Genomic DNA, 17415 nt, shown 5'->3' with positions numbered 1-17415 from the left:
TTTCGACTAGTACTATTCAGGTTGGGCTTAAAGAATTAAGCTAGTCATTGCTTATTCACATGGCAACTGCTTACGGAATACAGCTCAAATTCTTTTGTACTGTCAATAGATGTCATTTATGCTTGCTACGTTATGTTCTCCATTGATATACAAAACTGGGAAGGAAAAGGAATTTATCGATTTACTACATGAGATCGGGCAAGTGTTACTGTCATTCAGGATTAGATTATTAGAGATCTGAGAAAGGATATATGACCCCTGATCTGGCACTGGGGGTGGGGGCATTACCACTCTGGAGGTGCTGTCTCTCAGGTGAAATGTTAAACTGAGGCCTCACCTGCCCTCCTAGGTAGATGGATAAGATTCCATGATATTATTTAAAGAAGAGCAGGGAAGTTTCTCTGGTATCCTGGACCAATATCTATCCCTCAGCCCACACGATGAATACAGAAATTCTGGTTGCTGCTGTAGAACTTTTCTGGGCTCTACTTGACTACTGGGTCTCGCACATGTGCAGGTGATAGTCAGGGCCAAGTGATCCCACAACCAACAGGTCAGATCTAAGCTCTGCAGTCCTGCCAGATCCAGTCGTGAATGGTGGTGGACGACTCAACAACTAACTGGAGGAAGAGGTTCCACAAATATCCCCATCCTCAATGATGGGGGAGCCCAACATATCAGCACAAAAGATAAAGGTGAAGCATTCACAGCAATCTTCAGCCAGAAAAGTCAACTGGATGATCCATCTTGTCACCTCCGGTACTCCCCAACATTACAGATGCCAGTCTTCAGCCAAGTCGATTCACTCCACATGATATTAAGAAACGGCTAAAGAACCTGGATACTGCAAAGGCTTTGGGCCCTGACAACATTCCAGCAATAACACAGAAGACTTGTGCTGCAGAACTTGCCACTTCTCTAGCCAAGCTCTTCCAGTACAGCTACAATATGGAAAATTGTCCAGGTAATTCCTGTACACAAAAATCAGGACAAATGAAACCCAGCCAATTCCCATTCTATCAATCTATTCTCAGTCATCAGCAAATTATAGAAGCTGTTTTACACTTTGCTGTCAAGAAGCACTTATTCAGTAATACCCTGCTTACTGATGCTCAGTTTAGGTTCCACCATAAACTGGAATCAATGGGAATCAGGGGAAAATGATTCTGTGACAATAACGAAGATGGTTGTGATTGTTTGCGGTCAGTCATCTCAGCTCCAGGACACCTCTGAGGACTTGCTCGGGGTAATCCCTTAAGTCCAACCATCGTCAGCTGCTTCATCAATGAACTTCCCTCCATCATAAAGTCAGAAGTGGGGATGTTCACCAATGATTGCACAATGCTCAGCACCATTTGCGACTCCTCAGATACTGAAGCAGTCCATGTTCAAATGCAGCAAGACTAGGACAATATTCAGCAATACTTGCTGACATGTGATAGGTAACATTCACACTACACAAGTGTCAAAAAATGACAATCTCTAACAAGACAGAATCTAACTATCGCTCCTTGACATTCAATAGCATCACCATCACTGAATACCCACTATAAACATCCTGGAAGTTACTGTCGATCAGAAACTGTACTGGGCTGACCATATAAATACTATGGTTACAAAAACAAGTCAAAGACTGGGAATCCAGCCACAACTAACTCACCTCCTGACTCCCCAGAGTATCTACAAGGCACAAGTCAGGACTATGATGGAATGAGGTGTGACGTTTTGAGTCTGGTAAGACTCTTCTTCAGTGCAACATTAACTCTTTTCTCTCTCAATAGATGCTGTCAGACCTGCTGAGTTTCTCCAGCATTCTCTATGTTTGTATCAGATTTCCAGCACCCACAGTATTTTGCTTTTATTTTAAGGGAGCTGGTGTATTAATTCATAGTTAATAAGTAAAATGGGTGTTCATACATTGTTAATTTCAGTGGAAATAAAGAGTTGGTATTAGTAAAAGTGCTCATGATGTTGTTGAATTATTGTTGGAAACCAAACTGGCTTTTCAATATCCTTTTGATAAGGTAACCTGGAGTCCTTGTCTGGGTTTGACTACAATTCAACTTCAATCTGCTTAACCCTGAACAGCTGGTTCTCTGAAGTGGCCAAATCAGACACTTGGTTCTTTGAATAAGAGGGTAAAGGGATTGCTTAAAAGGGAAGGACATTCAAAGGTTTGGAAAACATTCACTTCAAAGAGACTCTTGAAGTCCAGACAGACAAATATTAAACCTGTCTTGTATTCCTCTTACCTTACTAATAAATAGGACAAAGTCAGCAGATACATGGGAGACCACAATTTGCAAATTCCCTTCTGAGGTATTTGTTGTTCTCACTTGGAAATATATCACCATTCACTTATGGTCACTTGGTCAATATCCTGCAATCCCTCCCTAACAGCATTGTGGGTATATCTTTACTCCAAGGTTTGCAGTAGTTTAAGAAGGTGACACACCAACACCTTCCCGAGGGAAGGCAATAAATGCTGACCTAGCCACCAAAGCCCCCATCCCATGAACAAACAATGAAAATGAAAAGAAAATCATTTTTCTGTTTCAAAATTGAATAACATGGGAACAGCCTTCAGGAGAACAGAGACAGACTGTGAAGAGGGTTGACACATGCCAGTTACAGTTTCACACACGCACAAGTGTGAAATGATACATTTTAAATGGAAGAATGAAAAGAAGCAATGTAAACTAAGTTGCACAATTTTCAAGCGTGGAAACAGACAGTCGTAGAGCTTAATTGACATAATTGCCTAGTAAGAGGAAAAGGTGAAAAAGCAATAAATTACATAAATAATATTTGGTTTCATTAATAGAGTCAGTAAGTACCAAAAACAAGAAAGTGATATTAAGTTAGAGACAAAAAAAAGACTGCAGCTGCTGGAATCCAAGGTAGACAAATAGGAGGCTGGAAGAACACAGCAGGCCAGGCAGCATCTGGAGGAAAGGAGCAGTCAATGTTTTGGGTATTACCCTTCTTCAGTGATATTAAGTGTTTATTAAATGCTGGTTCAGTCTCAGCTGGGACATTGTGGTCAGTTCTGGGCACCACACAGAATCATCGAATTATTCAATTGTTATGGTGCAGAAGGAGGCCATTCAGTCCAGTATAGGAAGAATGTCAAGGCTATGGAGAGGGTGCAGAGGAGATTGACTGAAACAATAATGAGAGTCCTCTATTCTCTAGAGAGACTGGAAACACTGGTGCTGTTCTCCTCAGAAAAGAAAAGATTAAGATAATATTTGATGTTGAAGTTGAAAATCACAAAAGGATTGGATAATAAAGAAAGAGAACTGTTTCCAATAATTGAGGGGCACAGAAACTGGTGAAAGAAGCAGAAGTTACAGGAAGTAGCTTGATTATAAATGTAGCGAGTTGTGATCTGGAATGCAGTGTCAGAAAGGATGTGGAAGCAAAGTCCATTGCAATTTCCCAGAGGGAGCTGGATCAATACGCAATGTGTAAACATTCACAGGGCTAATGGGAATAAATCAGGGATTGTGATTGATAGCTAGATCTTTCAGAGAGTCGGCACCTGCATAGTAGACCGAATGGACTCTTTCTGTGCTGTGTTATACTAGGATTGTAACTGTAGTGTCAGGGTTGTAAGGGTTAATGTATGGGATTGTATGAATAGCACCTCTCATAATGATGCTGTAAGAGAGCACATGAGAGGGGCATGAAGGTGGAATGTAATGATCATGGCTTCTGCAGAGTAAGAACATACAAATTAATGTATTTGGAGCAGGTGTCAGGCCACTTGGCCCCTCGGCCCATCAAAACTGCTCTGCCATTCAATCATCGGGGTAGGTGGCAATTTTGAGTTAAGGCCACAAGCAGCCTTGATCTTTTTGACTGGCGGCTCCTAAGGGGTTTTGACAGGGTAGCTGTGGAAAGGATTCCCCTGGTGGGAGAATCCAGGACCTGGGGTCACTGCAACAAATTAATCAGGGGTGCAGGGCAGAGGTGCAAGGGTATTATCCAACTAAAACAGAGGGAGAAATGAGAGAGTCATGAGTCTTTGGAACTCTCTTCCTCAACAAAAGGTATTTTTAAGGCAGCAGTAGATAGATTCTTGAGAAGGATGATGAGAGGGAAATATGAAGTAATCAGTCTCTGTTTCCACCTTCTTTTGAGGAAGGGCATCAAATAGATTTCAGAGTTTCGGGATAGTAAGTAAAATGGGCTGAATGGAGTGTACATTTTGTGGTATTTGTATGAAGTCATGGACACACCATACCCTTCCTCAGAACTCACCGGACCCAAAACATTAACTCTGATTTTTTTCTTCACAAATGCTGCCAGACCTGCTGAGCTTTTCCAGTAAATTTGCTTTTGTTCCTGAACAACATGTGGAATCTGTTTGAATGGAACTCAGAAGACCAAGATGCAGCAGGCATCATTTGGAGTTATTTTAGGCCACCAAATAGTCATGGTGGTGTGAGGAATAGTATTCATCAGGAGATGGAGGATTCTTGTAGCATGGACCACATGGTCATGTTGGGTGACTTTGATCTACATATGGGTTGGGCAAACTAGTTGAGCACTAGAGCAGCATTTTGAGGAGTCAATCAGAAGACAGGCTATTTTAGATTTACAATGATACAATGAAAAAGGGATGATTAATAATCTTATTGTAAAAGAACATTTAGGGGTGAGTGACCACAATATAATAACATTTTACACTAAGATTGAAGGTGGACTAGTTCGATCTGAAGCATGTATTGAATTTGAATCAGGGAAATTTTAACAGCATAAAGCGCAAGTTGGCTGAGCTGGATTCGGTAAAACAACAGGGAAATGGATAGTCTTTTAATAATTATTACATATGCTTACAGTTACTATATATTCCCACAAAACAGAAACATTCAAAAAATGTCAGTCAACCATAGCTGAAAGAAGAAGTTAAGGATTGAATAAGATTAAAGGAGAATGCTTAAAAAGTGGCAGGAATAGTATCTGAGGGTTCAAAAGTTTTTAAGAGTACAGCAAAGGAACACCAAGGAACAAATAGGTAAACAAAGAACCAAACATGATGCAATCTAATTTTAAAAATATACTGTAAAAGCTTCTATAGGTATGTGAAAAGGAAGTATTTGGTTAAGACTAATGTTGGTTCTTTACAGGCAGAATCAGGAGAAATTGTAATGGGGAATAGGTAAAAGGCAGAGAAGCTAAATGATTACTTTCTATCTGTTTTCACAGAGAAAGATACCAGAGATCTCAGAGAATTAGAGATCTAAAAGAAAATGTAGAATGAGGAATTGAAGGAAATTAGTATTTAATAAGAAAGTTGTACTGGAGAAATAAGTCTCTGGGACATGATAGTCTACATCACAGAATGTTGAAGAAGGTGATTATGGAAATGTCAATGAATTGGTCATCATACATTCTGGAATAATATATGCAGATTGAACTCTTGCAATTTTTGCCCCACTCTTTAAGAAAGGAGCATGAGAAAAAAAATGGAACGACAGACCTGTCAGCCTTACACATAGTAGTAGAGAAATTATTACAATATTATTACAATTATTATTAAGGATATGATAAATAGACAATTGGATAAAAATGATCTGCTTGAGCATAGCCAGCATGGATTGCAAATGAAAAATTATGCTTGACAAACTTGTTGGAGCTTCTTGAGGATGCTACAAATTAAATTGATAAAGGGGCATTAACAGATATGGTATACTTGGATTTTCAGTGGGCTTTTGATAAGGTCATCATCATCAAATCCCTACAGGTGCTTCAGCCCAACAAGCCCACACCAACCCTCAGAGCATCCCACCCACACCCATCCCCGCTATAACCCACCTAATCTACACATTGCTGAACACTACGGGCAATTTAGTGCGGCCAATCCAACTAGCCTGCACATCTTTGGACTGTAGGAGGAAACCGGAGCACCTGGAGGAAACCCATGCAGACACAGGGAAAACGTGCAACCTCCACACAGACAGTCGCCTGAGGGTAGAATCAAATCTGGGCCCCTGGCACTGTGAGGCAGCAGTGCTAACCACTGAGCCACCGTGCCGCCCTGCACAGGAAATTGGTTAGCAAAACTAAAGCACACAAGGTAGGAGGTAATGCATTGGCATGGATTAAAGATTGACAAACAGAAAGAAAACAGAGGGTGGTAATAAATGGGTCATTCTGGTAATGGCAGAGAGTGGCTGGGGTGGGGAGGGGGTGGGTACTGCAAGGATCAGTCGGTGGCGTCCAGCTTTTTACAATGTATGCCAATGATTTGGTTGTGGGGACCAGATACAACATTTCCAAATTTGTAGCAGGAACATGCATTGCAAGGGAGATGTAAATATTTGCAGGAGGATTTGGATAGGCTCCATGATTGGGCAAGAACATGGAGCTGGAATACAATGTGAGGAGAAACAGATGTGCGGAGTATTATTTCCAATGGTGAGAGATAGACAAGTGTGGCTATGCAAAGAGACCTGAGTCTGCTTGTCAATAAGTCCATCACTGAAGGCTAACATGCAGGTGCAGCAAGCTGTTAGGAAGGCTAATGGAACATTGGTCTTTTTTACAGGAGGATTTGAGTACAGGGGTAGTGAGGTCTTGTTTCAGTTGTACGGGAGCTGAGCTAGACCCCACCTGGAGAACTGTGTGATGTTTTGGTTTCCTTATCTCAGGAACGATATTATTGCCATAGCGGGAATACAACAAAGGTTGACTAGACTTGTTCCCAGGATGGCAGGACTGACCTATGAAGAGAGGTTGGGCAAAGTGGGCCTGGATTCTCTTGAATATCAAAGAATGAGAAGTGATCTCAGCGAAACCTATAAAATATTTGAAAGGGTAGACAGGGTAGATGCAGATAAGATGTTTCCCTTGGCTAATGAGTCTAGAACCAGGAAGAACCATTTAAAAACAAAATGGATGCCATTTAGAAATGAGATGAGGAGAACTTTATTTACTCAATGGGTTGTGATCCTTTTGAATTCTGTCTGACATTGGATGATGGAAGCTTAGTCTTTGAGTATGTTTAAGGATGGATTTCTGATTTTAAATGGTAGAAAAGGTTATGGAGTTGGGATGAGTAAAAGGCATTGAAGTTTTCGATCAACCATGGTGAAAAATGTAAAATCTTACAATCCCTATAACATGGAAGCAGGCCATTCGGCCCATTGAGTCCACACTGACTGTCTGAAGAGCACCACACCCAGGCCCATCCCATCCCAGTAATGCTCCATTTCCCATGGCTGATCCATCTAATCTGCACATCCCTGGACACTCTGGGCAATTTAGCATGGCCAATCCACCTAACCTGCACTTTATTGGACACAAACACAGGGAGAATGTGCAAACTCCACATTTAAAAGTGTGAAGTGATTCATTTTGGAAGGTTGAATTTGAATGCAGAATACAGGGATAATGACAGGATTCTCGGTAGTGTGAAGGAACAGAGGGATCTTGGGGTCCACGTCCATAGATCCCTCAAAGTTGCTACCCAAGTTGATAGGGTTGTAAAGAAGGCGTATAGTGTGTTGGCTTTCATTGGCAGGGGGACTGAGTTTAAGAGCCATGAGGCTATGCTGCATCTTTATAAAACCCTGGTTAGACCACACTTGGAATATTGTGTTCAGTTCTGGTCGCCTCATTATAGGAAGGATGAGGAAGCTTTAGAGAGGGTGCAGAGAAGATTTACCAGGATGCTGCCTGGACCGGAGAGCAGGTCTTATGAGAAAAAGTTGAGGGAACTAGAGCTTTTCTCATTGGAACGAAGAAGGACGAGAGATGACTTGGTAGAGGTGTACAAGATGATAAGAGGCATAGATAGAATGGATAGCCAGAGACTTTTTCCCAGGGAGGAAATGACTATTACAAGGGGGCATAATTTTAAGGTGATTGGAGGAAGGTATAAGGGAGAGGTCAGAGGTAGGTTCTTTACACAGAGAGTGGTGGGTGCGTGGAATGCACTGCCGGTGGTGGTAGTGGAATCAGATACATTAGGGACATTTAAGCAACACTTGGATAGGCACATGGATGATAGTAAAATGTAGGGTATAGAAGGTAGTTCGATCTTAGAGTAGGACAATAGGTTGGCGCAACATTGTGGGCCAAAGGGCCTGTACTGTGCTGTACTGTTATGTTCTATGGTCATAATAAATGATGGGGTTGCTTGATGGGCTGAATAGACTTTTCCTGTTCCTATGTTCCTATTGGGAGTAGGCTTCTGGCATAATAAGAACATCTTCTTTTACCCAATATATTCCTTAAGTAATCATTCATAATTATCACCTCATAAATCTGAACATAACAATATTTCAGCTGTCTTAGCAACAAGAATCTCATTTTCTGTAATGTTTAGTACATTCTAATTGCAGCCTAATTGAGAAAAGCATCAAAACAAACACTCATCAACTTAAATCTCTTTGCTTTCTGATTACGAGAAATGAATGATCAATTATTAACTGTTTGGTAAAGATTTTAAAATCAATTATTTGTTCAGTTACTGTTTTTTTTTGCTTCTTGTACATAAACTATCCTTTCTATAGTTAAATACATGCTCCTGAAATGGATTTCAGCTCTTTAATAAATCATCAATTCACAATTCTTATAGAAAAAAAGGTTCTTATTAGATTTATGTCTTCAATGAAGAAAATGACTAATTATCGATCAGAATATTATCGATGGATTCATGTCATGGTGCAATGTTCTCATGATTAGAAAGGAAAGCTCCAATTAATAACATTGCTCAGGTAGAGTGTGTGTTCTGAGAATTAATAGAAGATCTGTTACCATATTAAAGGCTTGAATCATGGCAGGAGGAGTAGGAGAGGCAATGTATATATGTAATATGTATACATAAATGACATATATATTTTAATATATGTATGACAGCCCTTAAGAGTGTGCAGGGACAGAAGGACCTGGATTTCACAGACATAGATGTATGAAAGTAAAGAGCATATTGTGTGAACAATTTTAAAAAGTATATAAGATGTTGGGCTTTGTGAGTAGAGACATTGAGCGCAAAACCAAGGATATTATGTTGAATCTTTATAAAGCTCTGGTTAAGCCACTACTAGAGTATTGTGATCAGTTCTAGTCACCTCACTTCAGGAAGGATGTGAAACTCATTGAGAGGGTGTAGAGGAGATGTACCAGAATGGTCAAATAAAAGTTCAGGAATGTGGATGCTGGAGATCTGAAATAAAAACAGAAAGTGCAGGACTAATTCAGCAAGTCTGTGGAGAGAGAAACAGAGTCAATGTTTTGAGTCAAATAGGACTGTTCTTCCAAACACTTTTGGAATACTGTGTACAATTCTGTTCTCCCTCCTATAGGAAGGATGTTGTGAAACTAGAAAGTGTTCAGAAAAGATTTATGAGGATGTTGCCAGGGTTGGAGGGTTTGAGCTGTAGGGAGATGCTGAATAGGCTGAATAGGTTATTTTCCCTGCTATGTCGGAGGCTGAGGGGGTGACTTTATAGAGGTTTATAAAATCATGAGGGGCATGGATAGGGTAAATAGGCAAGGTCTTTTCGCCGGGGTGGGGGAGTCCAAAACCAAAGGACACAGGTTGAAGGTGAGAGGGGAAAAATTTAAAAGGGACCTAAGGGGCAACCTTCTAACACAGAGGGTGGCGCGTGTATGGAATGAGCTGCCGGAGGAAGCAATGGAGGCTGGTATGATTACAACACATAAAAGGCATCTGAATGGGTATATGAATAGGAAGGGTTTAGAAGGATATGGGCCAAATGCTGGCAAATGTGACTAGATTTATACAGGATATCTGGTCAGCATGGACGAGTTGGACTGACGGGTCTGTTTCCATGCTGTAAATCTCTATAACTCTACACAAGGAACAGATACTGTCAGACTTGCTGAGTTTCTCTAGCATTTTATGTTCTTACAAAAATGGTTCTAGGGAATGAGGGATTTTAACAATGAAAAGAAGGGTCTCGAATCAAAACGTCAACTTTCCTGCTCCTCTGATGCTGCCTGGCCTGCTGTGTTTCTCCAGCTCCACACTGTGTTATCTCCTGATCTACTGCATTGTGAAACCTAAAGATCCTGAAAGCCACTGTGACAGCTGCTGAGAAATGATTAAATATATAAAGTAAGAGTGAGGGATGTTCTGATGCAGTGGTACTGTCCCTATCCCTGAGTTAGGAAGCCTGGGTTCAATTCCCACCTGCTTCAGAGGTGTGTAATATCACTTCTGAACAGGTTGATTGTAAAATATCTATAAGGTACTTGTGAAGTTAGGGTGCTGAGAGGATAGGGTGCCAGACAGATGCCAGATGGGTGGATGGTAGTGTGCCTGTGTGCTAGGGGTAGGATGCCAGATGGGTAGGATGCCAGATGGGTAGGTGGTAGATTGCCAGGTGATCAGAGTGCCATGTGGGTAGGGAGTCAGAGTGCCATGTAAGTAGGATACCAGTTCAGCACTGTGCCAACTGGGGAGGAGGTAAGGTGCCAGCTAAGAGTTGTAGTTTGTGAACATGCTGAATGTAATGCAAATACCCCATTTCTGACCTTATGATGGAGAATGGTCATTGATGTAGCAACTGAAGATAACTATTTCTAGAACTCCTGCAGAGATGGCCTAGAGCTCAGATGATTGACCTGGAACAACCACAGCCATTTTCCATTGTGCTAGGTATGACGATTTGAGTTTCCACTTGAATCACACTGACTCCAGTTTCGTTAGACAATGGGACCAATCTCAGTCAAATACAGCTTTGATGTCAAGGCTGGTGATTCTCGCCTCACCTCTGGAGATCAGCCCTTCTGTTCATGTTTGAACCTAGGCTGTAATGATGCCAGGATCTGAGTGGACCTGGCAAAACCCATACTGAGCAGTTTGTTGCTGAACAGTTGTCTTTTGATAGTGCTGTCAATGACCCAGTCCATTTCTTTGCTGATGATCAAGATGAGACTGATGGGGCTGTAATTGGCTAGGTTAGATTTGTACTATTTCTATGTACAGGACATACCTGTGGAATTTTACACGTTGTCAGGAAGGTGCCAGAGCATTAGTGTACTGTGACAGGTCAGCTAGAGGCAGGGCTAGTTCTGGTTCCCAAATGCTGTTGCTAGAATACTGTCAGGGCCTATTGCCTTTGCAGCATCTACCTTATCAAATCCCTTTCGGGATCTTATAAGTTTCACTAAGATGACCTCCCATTCTTCTAAAATATGGGTTAAATATGAAATTAGGTCAACCATGATCTCTTTGGACAGCAGAAGAGGCTCAAGGACTGCTCTCAGCCTGGTTCTATCTTCATATTTCGACTCGTGGGTTCTTCCTCTTCAGAGATTCCTGTAATCTATAGACCAATGACATTTTGGTGGTTTTTAAAGTTCCTTCTGCAATATTAAAATTATTGCATGCTTGTACTGCTCTCAATAGAAATTATTTGCAGCTCAATTGTAATATGGCCAAATAAAAACACAGGCATATTTGTTGCAATGTCTACACAGCAGTGAACAAAACCATTTATTAAAACTATTGCCCTTCAGGTACGTCCTATACTAGCCTCATGTGGTGAATTGGAAATCCAAATGTGGCTAATTGCCTTTTCAATTCATAAATAAAAAATGAGAAATAGACACAGTTGTTGGTCATATAAATCCAGTACTCATTTTCTCACGGCTTGTGTGCGAATTCTAACCTTCTTGCTGTTGTGTTGATAAAATGGTGAGAAAGACAACAGAGCATGTAGATGGATTTTGATTGATTGCTTTATTTCCTTGGTTGCTGATCGGAGGAAGATGTTCGTTCAATTCATGGCCACATTCAGGGAACGTTTACCTGGATTGATACAAGATGTTTTCTGCTGAAATTAGTACAAGTGGAGGAGACGCTAAACTGAGGACATGCCTGCTGTCCCAGATGGACGTTTTAGATCTCACTGCTATTTTGTAGAAGAACAGACGAGGCTGTCCTGGTGACTTGGCCAATATGTATCACATAAGGAATAAAAACAGGTGACCAGGCCAGTACCAAATGACATACGAGGGATCTTGCTCTACGGAAATTAGCTTCCTGCATTACAATGGCAGCTATACTTCAAAACCATGTGGCTGGCTGTAAAGTGCTTTGGACATACTGAGGTCGTTATATATGCTGTATAAATACAAGTTCTTTTTGTTTCACTTTAAACTGGTGCTGCAGTAGCTATGCCTCTGCAATTTCCCTTGGACAGTCTAATATTAACTTTGAAAGTTTAGAAAACTCAGCCACCCCTTCAGTTAGCTTGAACTATAGGAGCAAAGGACAGGAGTAGATCATTTGGCCCCTCGAGCCCTCATGGCTGATTGGATTGTAACCTCAAATTTCCATTCCCACCTACACCCGATAACCTTTCCCTTCCTCGCTTAACAGGAATCTATCCTCCTCTGTCTTAAAAATTAGAAGAATTCTACTTCCACTGCCTTTACAAAGAGTTCCAAAGACTCATGATCCTCTGATAGAAAAACAAATACAGCTAATGTTTGTATTAAATGGGCCCTGCTTCAGTTTAAGCAGTGACAGAGAGAGGATATTTCCCCTGTGGGGTAATCTAGAACGAGAAGTCATAGTTTTAGGCTCAGGGATAATGGATTTTAAACCGAGGTAAGGGGGAATTACACCTCTCAATGGATCACGAATCTGTGGAATTCACTAACCCGGAGTGCGGTGGAGGCTGGGGATTTGAGTCAATTTAAGGAGGAGATAGACAGATTTTTAATTAGTGATGGGTTGAAGGATTATGGAGTTGGAGCTGAGGTGGAATCAGCCATGATTGTATTAAATGGTGAAGCAAGGTCAAGAGGCTGAATTACCTACTCCAGCTGGTATTTCTTACGTTCTTATGACCTATAATTCTATATTCTCCCATAAGAGGGTGGCATGGTGGCTCAGTGGTTAGCACTGCTGCCTCACAGCGCCAGACACCTGGGTTTGATCCCACCCTCAGGCGACTGTCTGTGTGAAGTTTGCACATTCTCCCTGTGTCTGTGTGGCTTTCCTCCGGCTACTCCGGTTTCCTCCCATAGTCCAAAGATGTGCAGGCTAGGTGGATTGGCCGGACTAAATTGCCCTTAGTGTTCAGGGATGTGTAGATTAGGTGGGTTATAGGGGATGGGTCTGGGTGGGATGTTCTGAGGGTTGGTGTGGACTTGTTGGGCTGAAGGGCCTGTTTCCACACTGTAAAGATTCTAAAGTATATTCTAAAAGTCTTCTCAAGATCCCTCAGGATTTTACATGTTTCAATCAATTCACTTCTTACTCCTCTAACATCCAGTGGATACAAGCCTAGCCTGCCCAATCCTGCTCTCTCATTCCAGGAATTTAGTCTGGTAAACATTCTCTGAACTGCCTCCAACACAATTACACCCCAAATGTGATGTGCTGGAATGGCCAAACAGTGATCCACAGTCATCTACTACCCCTGAGGCCTTTACCCTAATGGGTAAAGACCCAACCTACTTGAATTGAGTCAATTCTCTTTGAACTTCTTCAAGCAACCGTATTTTTTTAAACAAGGGCAGTATTTGAGATGTGACCTCACCAAGGTCCTGTGAGCTGTGGTAAAACTTTCTGACATTGATATTCCATTCTGCCTGCAATACACACCAACACTTGATTTGTCTTCCTGATCACTTGCTACACCTGTGTCTCAACTTTTTGTAATTTGTGTATTTGGGGAGGTGGAGGTCCAGAACCAGGTCAATGTTCTGGGGGGACATAGATTTGAACCCACCATGGCTGATGATGAAATTTGAATTCAATAAAAATTCTGGAATTAAAAGAAAAGCTAGCCAAATGGTGACTGTTGATTGTTGCAAATGACCTTTCAGGAAGGAGATGTGCAGTCCTTATCTGGTCTGGCTTACATGTGATGCCAATGTGGTCGACTCTCAACTGCCCTCTGGGCAATTAGGAAGAGGCTGAAGCATTGATACTTATATCCTGGGAATAAAGATTTAAAAACGTGATAGGTTTGTGGGCTTCAGCCGTGAATATATTCCATATTTGAACACAACAAATATAGGATTATAAGATTCTGCTCCTATGATGCTGCTTGGCCTGCTGTGTTCATCCAGCCCTGCACCTTGTTGTCTCTGAGCCTCTGAGGTTCTGATTTAAATGACCCAGAAAATAAAATCTAATATATGCCACCCCCTTGGTTGCAACCAGGGTAATTTTTAAACGATTCTTTCCTTGTGTGTGTAATTCTCCCAGACTCAAATGAACTTCTGTTTTAAAATGAGCCAATTTAACTAGCTTTCTCGAGTTAACAAAGTTTAGCAATTACTAAGTTTAGCAATTGCTAAACATGAGCAGAATTAGTTATGTGACACACATACGCACAGAAAAAAACCGAAAGAACTGCAGATGCTGTAAATCAGGAACAAAAACAGAAGTTGCTGGAAATGCTCAGCAGGTCTGGCAGCATCTATGAAGAAAAAAATCAGAGTTAACATTTTGGGTCCAGTGACCCTTCCTCAGAACTTGGGTTCTGATTAGGAATAAGAGATGAGTCTAAAAGGATAAAACAGATTTATAGATCAGTATCTGAATTGTTTACAAAGAACACACAGTTGGATTTTACAGCCATTACAGTGAAGGCTAGCAGTAGTGTTAATGTCAATAGATGAACAAATAATTCATTCAAAATCCTTAGGGATTTGCAGGCTTGATGCAATTCTGTAGCTCTGATTCCTTTCAACCATGATTGTATTTCAACATTCGGGTTGAGAGAGGGTTCTTCTGTTGTCCTGTTTCCTTTTAAACTTGTTTGAGCACTTGGAATGAGAGAGGGTACTGGAATACAGGGATAATGTGGGCATTGCTCTTCAACTGTGACTTTCACACATGGTAATACTCTAGTGTAGGTCGGTATGCATGAAAAGATTCAGCTCCACCAGTACACTCCAGTAGAGCTGAAACTGCATTTTTAACCTCTCTCTTTGCGTATTCTTCAAAGGGCAAAACAGAAAATGTGTCTTCCGTTTGGGACATAATCTTCAGGACATGGCTTGACGTTGAGCAGGAGGTCATCAAAACCTAATTATCTCTGTAGTCAGAAGAGATCACAGTCCAGTCTGCTTTTATTTGCCTCTTCCCACCTCTGAAGCATTTTTGTTTAAAATTCCTTTTGCATCCAAAGATATGGCATTTTGTGGGTCTCTCTCTCTCCAACTTCCTAACTTGTATCCTTAGTTATTGTGGCTATATCAAACTTCTATTAAAAAACATATACACATTTTTGAATTACAAGTTAAAAATATCCATAATACTTTGGGGTTCTGGCCCATGGGTATAACACTTGTTGGATCTCACCTGGAGTATTATGTGCAGTTCTGGGTGCTATTCCAAAGAAAATGATATGAATACATTGAAGAGGTTTATAAGAATGGTTCGAAGGAAGAACATAGACTGGAGAGATTGTGACTGTTCTGCTTGGACAGGAGAAAGCTAAGAGGAAATCTGATAGAAATTTTCAAAATCATGAGAGGTCTGGACAAAGTAATCAAGGAGAAACTGTTCCCACTTGTGAAAGAGTTGGGAATGAGAAGGCACAGATTTAAAATCATTTTCAAACTCAGCAAAAATAGCATGAGTAAAATACATTTTCATACAAGTGTTTCAGGTCTGGAATGCATATTGAATTGAACTTTGGAGGAGCAGGTTCGATCAAGTCATTCAAGAAGACATTGTTTCTATTTAAATAATCACCCAATGTGTAAAGACACGGTGAAAAGCAGGAGAAGGCACTAAATTATAATGTTTATTCGGAGAGGCACAATTGGCTGCACCATAACTCTTCTGTGATTCTGTACTGTCATGCTATTTTAATTAAAACGTACATAATGAATAGAAAATCTAAAATTCATGTACTCTTAAAGGATAGCCAGAAATTTGATACCATTAAAATGTTTCATGGTAAAATTAACTGTGACCATTGTTCTCATAAGAAGTTCCTCTCTCTATTGATAGTAAGAGGACTGGAGTTTGATAAAAGTACATGAAGCATTGATATGATTACACTGCAAAACCAATTTCTACATTTAACCCTCACAAACGGTCTGACTTCAACACAAACATGCATTAGTAATATTCATGCTCAAGAAAGGAAAAGAATCAAGTTCCTTTTTGAAATTAAGTTGTAGGATGTATATGTTGCTGGCTGACCGGTATTTATTGCCCATCCCTAGTTGGTCTTGAGATGGTGGTGTTGGTGACCTGCCTTCTTGCACTGCTGCAGTCTTTGTGTCATAGTTGATGCATTGCACCCTTTTTAAAGTATAAACCAAGAAAATCTAGAACTGCTCAGCAAGACAGGCAACATCTGAGAAGAGAAAAACTGAGTTAATATTTCAGGTTGATGATCTTTCATCAGAACTGGAAACAGTTTGAGATGCAACAGACTTAATCAAGTACAGAGGCTGGGAAACTGGGAGAAAGTGGGGGGGAAAAAAAAGAGGAAGTTCTGTGATAGGGTGGAAGACAGGATCGATTAAATGGTGAAAAGGATGATGGTGCAAAAGTAAAAGGGGTGGGAAAGGGACAGATGAATAAAAAAAAATGGGTCCAGAGGAGGTGTGAATGGCAGGAACCGGATCATCCAATCTGAAACTGCTGAACTCAATGTTAAATCTGGATGGGTGTAACGAGTCAGAGAGAGAGCAAAAGTGGAGAATTAAAATGACAAGCAATTGGAATCTCAGTCACGTGTGAATTGAAATATTCCCCAAAGCAGCCAATGAATCTATGTTTGATCTCCCCAGTGTATGGCAGGCCGCATCACGAGTATGCAATTGAAAAGTTCACTTAGAAAGAATGTTTGGAACCTTGGATGATAAGGAGGGAGGAGGTATAAAGGCTTGTCCTTTGTTGGCATCACTGGCAAGTTTGGCCTTTAATGCCAATCCCTGGTTTGCATTGAGAAGGTGATTTGAGGCCTTCTCCTTACATTGCAGATCTCCTCAATTTGCCAAAAAAACCAAAAGAACTTCAAATGCCGGAAATCTGAAACAAGTGTCACTGGGCCTGAAACATTACCTCTGATTTCTCTCCACAGATGCTGCCAGAACTGCTGAGTTTTTCCAGTGATTTCTGTCCTCAATTTTCAAACTTTCTAAAGTGCGGTTATTGCTATTTGTTTGTAAATGCAGCAACTAATTTGCACACAGCAGCATCCTGCAGAGGGTATCAATTTTGGCAGCTTGGTTAAGGGACAGATGGTTCCCAAGGAACTGAGAACTCCTCGCTCTTCTTCATTTCCCAATGCAGGGTGACCATCCAATGCAGTTCTGGGGGAGTGCTGCGTTGCTGGAGAGTCAGTGCTGAAGGAGTGCTGCACTGTCCGAGAGTCAGTGCTGAGGGAATGCTCCAATGTCAGAGGGTCAGTACTAAGGGAGTGTTGCACTGTCCGAGAGTCAGTGCTG

The sequence above is a fragment of the Rhincodon typus genome, chromosome 18 (assembly GCF_021869965.1).
Source record: "Rhincodon typus isolate 14 chromosome 18, sRhiTyp1.1, whole genome shotgun sequence".
Taxonomy (NCBI): Eukaryota; Metazoa; Chordata; class Chondrichthyes; order Orectolobiformes; family Rhincodontidae; genus Rhincodon; species Rhincodon typus.
This window is presented reverse-complemented; position numbering follows the sequence as displayed.